The sequence below is a fragment of the Lolium rigidum genome, chromosome 4, assembly GCF_022539505.1.
Source record: "Lolium rigidum isolate FL_2022 chromosome 4, APGP_CSIRO_Lrig_0.1, whole genome shotgun sequence".
NCBI lineage: Eukaryota > Viridiplantae > Streptophyta > Magnoliopsida > Poales > Poaceae > Lolium > Lolium rigidum.
In genome coordinates, this window is record NC_061511.1 from 219,852,471 (window position 1) to 219,862,669 (window position 10,199).

Genomic DNA, 10,199 nt, shown 5'->3' on the forward strand with positions numbered 1-10,199 from the left:
ATTTATTGATGCGTTTCGAAAATTGTGAAATAACTCCTCCATGTAGCCAATAATGTACAATATATGCGCATGCAAAATCTCAATACAAATTATTTTATACTTTAAGCTACACAAAAAGTGATAAAATCTCATAAATTATAGTTATGGAAAATGTACTTTTCATAGTTTTCAAATCCACACTTTTATCAAATGATAAAATCTATATGTACACACTTTATAGTACGGAAATTTTACGGGACATTGTACACTGTACTAGTACATTTATTAGGCGCAAAATTATATGGATGGATGACACTGGTCGTAAGCTGATGAGGGTCACAAGTCACAACGACCGAGCAGTTTGGTGCTAGAGGACGGCCGAGCTGGTAGACGGCTCGAACATGGCACATGTACACACGTTAACCCTGGTGCTCGACGCGGCGATGGCCAACGTTAACCCTGCTGCTCGACGCGAGATGCAGGGCTTGGGAGCTTCGCCGGAGGGAGAAGGGGGGGGGGGGGGGGTGAGGAGATGTGGCGGAGCAGGAGGAGCGCGAGGCGGCAGGACACGGCGCGTGCGACGGCGAAGAGTAGCGTTTCAGACCTCAGCGCCATGGATAGTAACAAGGGGAGGGAGCTGCAGGTCGAGAGGCGCTCTTTTTGCGTCGCCTTTTTTCTATTTGAGAGAGATATATGCTACGAGCGATTGATGTATAGTCCAGGAACCTTGATTCTGCTATACTGCCTTCAATTCTGCTACTCCTTGCCAAGGATTTGTTCTCCAATTTTGCTATTGCTTCCAATTTTGGTACTGTACTGATTGATGTACTGGTGCCGCTATTAAGAAGGAGAGTTGGATGGCACTCCGCCTCAGCGGAGGCAAGACGGCCAGCAACCTGGGGCGAAGAAATCATGGCGGCAACTGCTTCAGTTCAACACCTTGCTGGAGCAACAGCCTGAGATGGTCCTCACACCCAAGGCAACAATGTGCATCCAAGGAGGTGATATCCTCAACTTTTATGTCCGTCTGATTCCTTTTTATTGGATGTTCAGTACATGTGTTGGTTGCTTAAATTTGAACAATTTCGGTGAGAATTTGTGCTCCAGAGCAGTCATGTTCGTGTCCATCTCCGGTTCCTCATGTTAGTAATTGTGTGTCTTCTCTTTGTATATAATTAGCATTTATTAGAAAATTAGACTCCAAATACAGATGTAACATCAAATGTTCATCAATCAGGGTTGTGTGTATATAGTACTAGCCTATTGACATAGGTGTAACATAATCTCTGATCATCTCTGTTAAAATAAATATCTCTGATCATCATGCCAGGATTAACAATATTGTTTTATAACTTCCTAATAATTGGATTCCCTTATATGAAGGCAACCGTAGTTTACCATGCTCGGCAATAATAATTGCATCCAGAGTTTCTGCAACTGTTAGTACTTTCGGATTGGATCGAGAACTTTAACATTTGTTCAAGGGTGTGGAATTGAAGACCCAGTAGCTCTTAACAAGTTATTGACGAGCAAGTCTGCTTAAGTTTATTGGTTTGGTCGTGCATTTTTTTTCGCCTGAAGTTGTTGTTTATTGATGTTGGAATTTGTCCAGCTTCAGTCTTAGATAGGACAGTCATTGTTCATTTGTGTATCCAATAAAAAATAATTTAAAAATGGAACGAATCTTCCATTACCTTGCTCGATTGCCACTTCATGTTGCCTCAAGGTGAGACTATGAGGTATGTTCAAATCTGGGATCTTCCTCACGCTCATGCCGTCTCAAGGGAACAACAGACCACTGTTTATTTTGCTCCTCTATGTCCTCATTTTGTTTCTCCTCCTAATCTATCACAGTGCTAGCAAGAAGGAGGCGCGCCATGCATGGCGAGGTGATAAAATTTTCGGTGTTGGCGATGCATGGCATGGAGCAGTCCCATGGAGTATGTCGTTTCTGTTGCCCGGTCCTTGCTTTCCATCGATGTGAGCATATGAGACACACTGGTGGTGCTGACATGCTCAACGCCCCCTTACTGATCAGCAAGAACGATTTCTATGTGATTATTACACTGGACAATTTTTTCCATGTAATCTTGACGCTGAACCTTGGGTGCATCGATTGTGAACTGAATGACGATCCAATGTATTTGCAACTCATAATCATGAGAACTCATTTCTAGCCATCTAGAGGATAACATCATGAGAACTCTTTTCTGGCCATCTAGAGGATAACTGGATATCTTTTTCTGAAGACCTGGACTCGCTGAAAAATCTGGCAGTGGACATGAGCGAGGTTTGTTGCAAATACTTGGTGTAATACATTCCAAGTAAAATCTAAAGTTGTATGTGTAACCTTGATTCTCTAGAGTTATAATTGTTTGTGACATTATGTAGTAGCTTGGTAGGCAGGTTCCTCTGCTGGGAGAAGTTGAAAGAAATGTTTTGATCCTATTTTCTTTTGGAATGTGTCAAAAATAGAGCTAGAGCTGAGGACACGCCTGCCAATTTCGGCAGGTTGACAGAGGTAGCTTAGAGCTCAGAAAGACATGTGAGGCAAAGAAGCAGTTAATCAGGTGAGGAGTTAGTTCTGTTAGACTATAAATTCCTAAATCCTAATGATGAACAGTTCAGTCTTTAGTTATACGAGAAAAAATCTGGTTGTTGTGGTGGAGTTAACAGGTGTCTGGTGTCTTCAACACATTTAGTTTATTTGTAAAATCAAGTAATTAGATCCTAGGTAATTAACTAGAGTGTTCCGCCTATTTAATCCATTCTTTTCTTTTCTGTACTTCCCCTCCTGTTGATTCCTACTTCTGTACTTCGCCATCTTTATTTTTTCTACTCCGTACTAACTGCGTGATAAGCATGAGCATCAGAAACAAATTTACTTTCTAATTGATGCTTACACTTTACTCATTAGTTGCTTTGCGATGGAGTATTCCCGCTGATTCATTCAGAGTCAGTAGAATACATGGTGGTTAAGTAAATAGCTACTACCTCCCTTCTAAAATAAGTTTCGCACCTTTGACTAAATATGGATGTATGTAGACGAACTAATGTATTGTTAGTTATGCTAATAAATCTGGGTGTTGTGCAGTTTATATGTACCAGGTCTTGTGTATGCGTGAGCAAGCCATCAATGCCAAGGGAGAAGCAATTCCACACAGGGACAAATAAAATGTTTAGCAAAGTAAAAAGGAAGTGAAGATGCATTTGAAGAAACCTGATGTTGATGGCTTAAATTAAATATACATGCATGCTTGTAGAAGAAGAGATGAAAGGATCTTAGGGAATCCTGCTGCAAAGCGACACTGGTGATATCATTTTTTTTGAAGCTCTTGGTGGACTTCATGGCGTCAATGCCATTTTCCATGCTGTAGCTAGCCCGGTTCCTGTGGAGATGGACTGTGCTGCTGTTGTAAGGGCATCTCCAACCGAGCGACCCAAACGGACGCGCTGAGTCGTCCGTTTTGGGCTGTTTGGGTGGCCGAGCGGACGCGCGGACGGAGCACCGCGTCCGCGCGTCCGTTTGGGTCGCGCCCTGCGTCCAACGCGGCAGTTTTGGATCGCGGCGCCGTACAGTACGTTTTTCTTGTAAATTTACTATAAAAACACAAAATAAATTAGAAAATATATAAAATAGTTCAAATGCTCAAAATTTATTACACATTACATTGTCCACGTAATCAAGGATAAAGTATTATTCAAATAAAATGAAAAAACGATACAAATGCTCTAGGCTTCCGGATTTCCTTCATCATTGTTGTTTGCAGCATTGTTACCTACATGCTGCCAGATGTGCTCGATCAAATCTGCCTGCAGCTGGTTGTGTACAGCTAGATCTCGAATTTCATGGTGTGCATGAAGAATTTCCTGGAATGATGCCGAGCCACCTTGAGGAGTAACCAACTCTCCCTGGCCCTCCCAGTCATTAACATAGAGTGAATCATCCCGCTCTATCTCAACAATCATGTTATGCATGATTACACAAGCGGTCATCACCTCCCACAGAGTTTGCACATCCCAGGCTCTGGCAGTGACGAAGCCCAACGAGCTTGGAGGATGCCAAACACCCGCTCGACATCTTTCCGGGCTGCCTCTTGCTCTTTGGCAAACCTTGCCTCCTGCTCTGAGTTGGGTTTTCGGATTGTCTTCACGAGTGTACCCCAAGGTGGATAGATACCGTCAGCAAGGTAGTACCCCTTGGTGTAGTGGTGGCCATTGATCTCAAAATCCACATCAGGGGACTGACCGTACGCTAGCCTATCAAACACCGGAGAGCGCTGCAGCACATTGATGTCATTGTGCGAGCCAGCCATTCCGAAGAATGAGTGCCAAATCCATGTATCCTGTGAAGCAACAGCTTCAAGAATGACTGTGCACCCCTCAGAATGACCCGCTGTATGCCCCCTGCCAACCAAAGGGGTAGTTCTTCCACTCCCAGTGCATGTAGTCTATGCTGCCAAGCATCCCAGGAAACCCCTGGAAGCGTTGATTGACAACAGACGAGCTGTGTCCTCTGCATTAGGTTGCCGGAGGTATTGTTCTCCGAACGAACCGATCACTGCTCTGCAGAACCTGTACATCGCTTCCAAGCCGGTAGACTCACTCATGCGCGTGTACTCATCTACGAAATCACCAGCAACGCCATATGCGAGCATCCTAATCGCTGCCGTGCATTTCTAGTACGAAGAGAGGCCTACCTTGCCAATTGCATCCACTTTCGAGTTGAAGTAGTCGTCGTAGAGCTTGACGCCATCCATTATCCGGCGGAACAACGGTCTGGACATCCGAAAACGACGGCGAAACATGGCCGGCGTGAACAATGCCTTGGGTTGGAAGTAGTCGGTGAAGAGCTGGTCGTGGCCGCGTTCTCTTTTGCGGTCCAAGGCGGCCGCGCGCCCCGGCAAGGACCCCCGGTGCACGGGGATCTGCGAGACAATGTGCTCGTGGATGATCAGCGCAGCATCCGTGAAAAATTCGTCGTCGGAGTCCTCGTCTGACGACGTGTCGATGAAGTTCTTGAAGAAGTAGTCGTCGTCGCTGTCCACCATGATCTACAGATGAAAACGGACAAATTTTAGTATGCCCATTTCATCGAACACCTCGCAGGCGGAGGCCATCCAATGTGTCCGTAGGGACCTGCAGGCCATGGCCGTCTCGGCCGACTTGCGGTCTGCAAACACGGTGCACGAGAGCTCACCTCCGGCGGCAACGGCGCAGCTGCGAACGGCGGGACGTCTCGCGACGGTGGGAGGACAACAGCGACGGCGACGGCGTCCTCCGACTCTGCTACGACGCGGCGAAAGCAGCGCGGGGCCGCGACCTATGCTTCCGCCCCGCTTGCCAGCGTCTCGACGACGGTGGCCGGCGTCGACACCGCTCCCAAATCGCCGGTCCTTGGCTGGCGGCGGAGCGGCGGGAGATGTGTGAGAGGGGTTTGTGTTTTGGGAGACAGACAGGCGGGCCAGGGGCGGACAAGGGGAGGACGCGAGCGACCAGCATTCGGCGTCCTCGGCCACGTAAACTCGTCCCAGATTTGGGCCGGGTTTGGGTCGTCCCGAACGCTGCGGCCATCCGTTTTAGGGATAGGTCCGCGCGCTGGGCCGCGTTTTTGTCCGGCTCAACCCATCTGGACGCGCGGGCGCGATTTGGGTCACCCGGTTGGAGATGCCCTAAAGCCACCTACTTGGTGGTAGAGTTAAAACACCTATACGCGATGAAAGAGAGAGGGACATGATCAAAGCCTTATGCGCTGATCGCACACCTACCTACATCATCTAAAACATGTGAACCAGTCCGGCAGACCCTTAGACTACTCATAGTGGGAGTAACTTCACTAGTAACTAAGTGTCCAACTCAGCAAATTTGCTTATGTGGCAGTGAGTTAATGAGGAGAGAGGAGGATGGAGTAACATAGCTAGTTACTGTAACATCACACTTCCCAAGATACAATGAGTCTACAAGCTAATTAATGAAGACATATATAATACTACTTTGATGTTACTAACCACTATGAAGGTAGTAACATAGAGTAGTAACATGTGTATGTTACTACTCTATGTTACTTCCCACTATGACTAGTCTTATTGTGTGTCGTATGTGCACGATCTAGAAGTCACCGCCACAATCTTCCGCTGACCTGCCTTCAAGACAGGAATCAAGGTTGGATCTTCTAGGCATGTCGTCGATGCCACACGGCGCTAGATAATGCCACTTCCTTGCGTGTGTCCATCATCATGCGTTCGCGTTGAGACCTTGATGCGTCATGTTGCCATCGACGCGGTAGATGAAACACCGCCAGTAGCCCCCTCAAGGCATCATGTGTTCCAAAATGATGCCCCAAGAGGGTGAGCAACACCGAAAGTGTTGCCACGTCTGATCCTGGAGACCCAGATTTAGGGTTCCCTCGAAACATCCGACAGGAGGCGAGAACTTTGTAGCAATGACACCTTCAACAAGGTAAACGACACCAAGGGCGCTGCCGTCCTCGGCTTTAGACGCATCGGAGCCTGGCCTCGCCTCTAGCTGATGCACTACATCCCATGGAACCGAGTCGAGGGAGAGGGAAGCAACCATGCCAACCTCCATTCTGCCTAGAGATGATTCGTCGCGCCGTTCTCCGTGCTGCTATAGTTGCAATCGATGTCGTTACACTGGCGGGAGTGTCACATCTAGATTGTAGGGCGCCATCTTGGTCTGGCACACCCGGTCGAGGAAGGACGGTAAGCTCTGCCGGCACTAGCTAGGCCAAGCCCGGCCGCACCCTTTGGCGGCGGCGGAGGAGGAGGAGGCGGGGACAAAGAGTTGATGAAGATATTTTTTAGGGTTCCCTTGTAGCCCCTCGGGAGCGGCACGAGGGGCGAGTTCAATTTGAAGTGTTATCCCATTTTCTGATTAATATATCCTCAACTTAAAAAAGGAACTTTGTACATCATATTGAGTTGCATCATTCTTGGCATGGCCATTGGTGCTTACCTCATATTTTCATCATCTCTACATATTACTCCCAAGTCAATGTTTATACCAGTTTTTTTTGTCTTTATCAAAGAAAAATATACCATTGGTGTTCACATTGATTGTTAAAATGTTGTACTTCTTAGTGCCTTTTGTTTTATATTTTTGTTAGTAACTGCAAGTGTATGAGGTTGTCAAGTTACTTATTCCCAAAAATATTTTCCTAGATATAAACACTTAAAATTAAAGCAATCATCACGTGGAGTAATGGACTGCAAATGAGTTAAGAATTTTATGTTCACCACCACACTGTTCTTTAGTGGTGACGAACGTAGATCATGTTACTTACATATTTGTTGGTCTTTTATGGGGAATTTGCAATCAAAAGAGAATATGGCTAGCCTATTATATTTCATATTCGTATATTACTATTTTTCCAAAATATACTATATGAGTTGAAGAGGCTTAATGTATTTGTTCTTTTTTCCCTTTTAGGATTGACGGTATTACAATTCATGGCTATAATTAGTGGTTGTTTTCTCTCCCAAGGTCTATATATTAAAACGGCCAAAGTTCTATCACACCAACCACGTTGTGCCAAAACTAAACGCAGACGGCGCGGCGCGCATCTTCTTCTAGTTCACTTTTCTGCTACTACACAACTCACGTCGACGAGAAGTAAGCCACCACCATGTCTATGTGCGATCGTATCGCTTTAGGATACTCAGATGTTCACCATGTCTGTTGAGGAGCAGGATTTACTTGCGGAAGGACGAGCTCGCCGTGGCCAGCAAATCCGAGACCCATACCTTGGCCGGCCACGTCATGGACGAGTGGGGGCCTTTCATGAAGGGGCGCCAGGCCTACTTCCATTAGGCCGAGCACCACATACACGCACACATGAGAGCATTTTAAGTTGTCTCCGTCAGACGCACCCCGAAAGAGTTGGGGTGCGATCGGATAGAAAGCCGCGTCTAGATGTGCCCGTCGCCCTTAGGCCATCCCCGCTACATAGAGCATGCTCTCGGTGTCCCGGATGAAAGACACACCCCTCGCCACGTACGTAAAAGAAGGCTGGGTACCACCTGCCAACGTCCCAGCCGACGAATTTCGTCTGTGCCTCCCGTCCCCCTCTCCTTCGCGAGACGCCTCCCCTCCCGCCTCCGCCTGTTTTGGCGGCCATTTCACCGTTGGTTGCTCACCGACTCGGCCTGAACAAGACGGCCTGAATGCAATGTGTTCGTCCGTTTGATTGGTAGGTGATGTCGCTCGTGGTCCTTGCATCTCTCGCAGCCGTTGGTGTGATTAATTATTTATTTTGACTGGTTCTTGCCTCTCTCACTGCCGCTGGCGACATGGAGAGGGACGACTGTTAGAATATGTATAGGATATAGAGATAGACTAGGACTCTAGAGATATCATTTTGTAATCCAACTCTGCTCCCTCCAGTACTTCTATATATACCCCATGAGGATCACCGAAATAAACAACGAAACGAAACAAATATTAGGATTCTATATTTTCTACATGGTAGCAGAGCGGTTAGTCTCACGACGCCGATCCTAGTTTCTCCCACCACTTCCGCATCTCGCCGCCTCCGGGGAGATTAATCTCTCCTCGGGGGCGCGGCACCCGGTCTCGATCAAAGATCAGATCAGTTCTTTAGTTTAGATCTTAGATCAAAATTTCGAGTTCTTAGATTAGATCAAATCTAGCCAGCGAATAAAATCCCCAAACCCTCAAAATTCCGGTGAAAGTCGCAGGCTCCAAGGTCCGATCCAGCGCGGGCTCTTCCGGCGGCAGGATACTCCACGGTGCTGCGTCGTCAACCACGCGCCGTCGTCAACCATGCGCACACACAATGGCGACCTGGAGGCGCACGCCATGGCATACGCGAAGTTAAATCAGTTCCAGGATCCGGTCAAGGTTGCATGCATGGCGCCGGGCACTTCCGCCGGCAGGGGATCCCACGGTGACTGCGTTGCACCCTCGGACTCGCCTCCACATCGACATCTCCCGGCAGGATCCATCGAGCGGGCCGGGATGGCTCTGAGAGGACAAAGCGCCAGCCATGCAGAGGCCTGTGCGACCACATCGATCCCACGCCTTCATCAAGCGCCAACGGCAACTACGCTCCGATCAGATCGAGCAGAACATGCACGCACCAGCTGACTCTACGTGCCTACGGCGTCGACACGATCATCTTAGTCACGCGCACGTCACCGAGTCCATCGATTCTACGGCACACGCGGACATGCATGCAGCAACGACAACTCGATCACAAGGGCCAAACAGTGCCAGGCGGGCCCCCACGAACAGGTTCTACAACATGGTGGACTAAAGCCTCACGTCACGTATGCAAAATTGCAAAATGTTTCATCCATTAGCGTACGAGAGCCAGCAAGATTTGCTGCTCGTACCTAGCAGCGGGACCGCCAGGATCATAGCACGGCGAACTTTCGGACTCTGCATCGATCCTGCGCTGCACCGACCCCTTCGACATCAAGCTGTACGACTACACCAAGGTACAAGCCAATATCTTCGTCGAGCACTAGTGCACTACTACGAGAAGCGACATCGACATGCACCATCCACACGCCAGGCCGGTGTGGAAAGAGATGCAAGTTTTTCATCGACTTCTCCAGCAGCACGGCATCGACACTATCGTCGACGCTACATCGCCAAGGTCTACATCACCGTGGTCATCATCCACATCGTCGTCAACACACCGCCGCTGCCACATAACATCGTTCACATGATGGACATACGACTACAACGCCCTCTGACAGTATAACTGCAAGGCATGACGCCGGCATTGACCGCGTCCACGACACGACACCAATGACGGCATCAACCGCGTCCGACGGCTAAGACTGCATCGACACACCACAACCGCGCACATGGTTCTGGCAAAACCGTGTGTGCTTGGTGGGCTTCCTCCAGTCCTGGCAAAACTGGTGATCTCACCTACGACTGCGTCCTCTGACATCTTCAAGATGCCCGCGGCGGTACCCCTCAGGGTGCAAAACGTCGCCCCGACGGTACCTTTTAAGGTGCAAAACGTCAGCCCCGACTGCAGCTCCGTCCAAACAAACAAAAAAGGAAGAAAACAAAAACCGCACAAATTTGTTGCGCCTCCGGCGAAGGCGGCTACACCACCTACGACGACTACATCATCGGCCACGGCTACATCACGATCGGCTGCCTCGACATCGACATCAATATAATGTCTACAGCTACACACTGGCAACAACTCCAGTCGACAG

At 48.4% G+C, this 10,199-nt stretch overlaps 1 long non-coding RNA gene across 1 annotated transcript; it reads left to right on the top strand.

The window, feature by feature from the left end:
- The first annotated feature begins 584 nt into the window (after positions 1-584).
- Positions 585-2,360, top strand: LOC124649526. The gene is made up of 2 exons (XR_006986674.1): positions 585-980; positions 1,834-2,360. It is a non-coding gene; the product is annotated as an uncharacterized LOC124649526 (long non-coding RNA).
- The last annotated feature ends 7,839 nt before the right edge of the window (positions 2,361-10,199 follow it).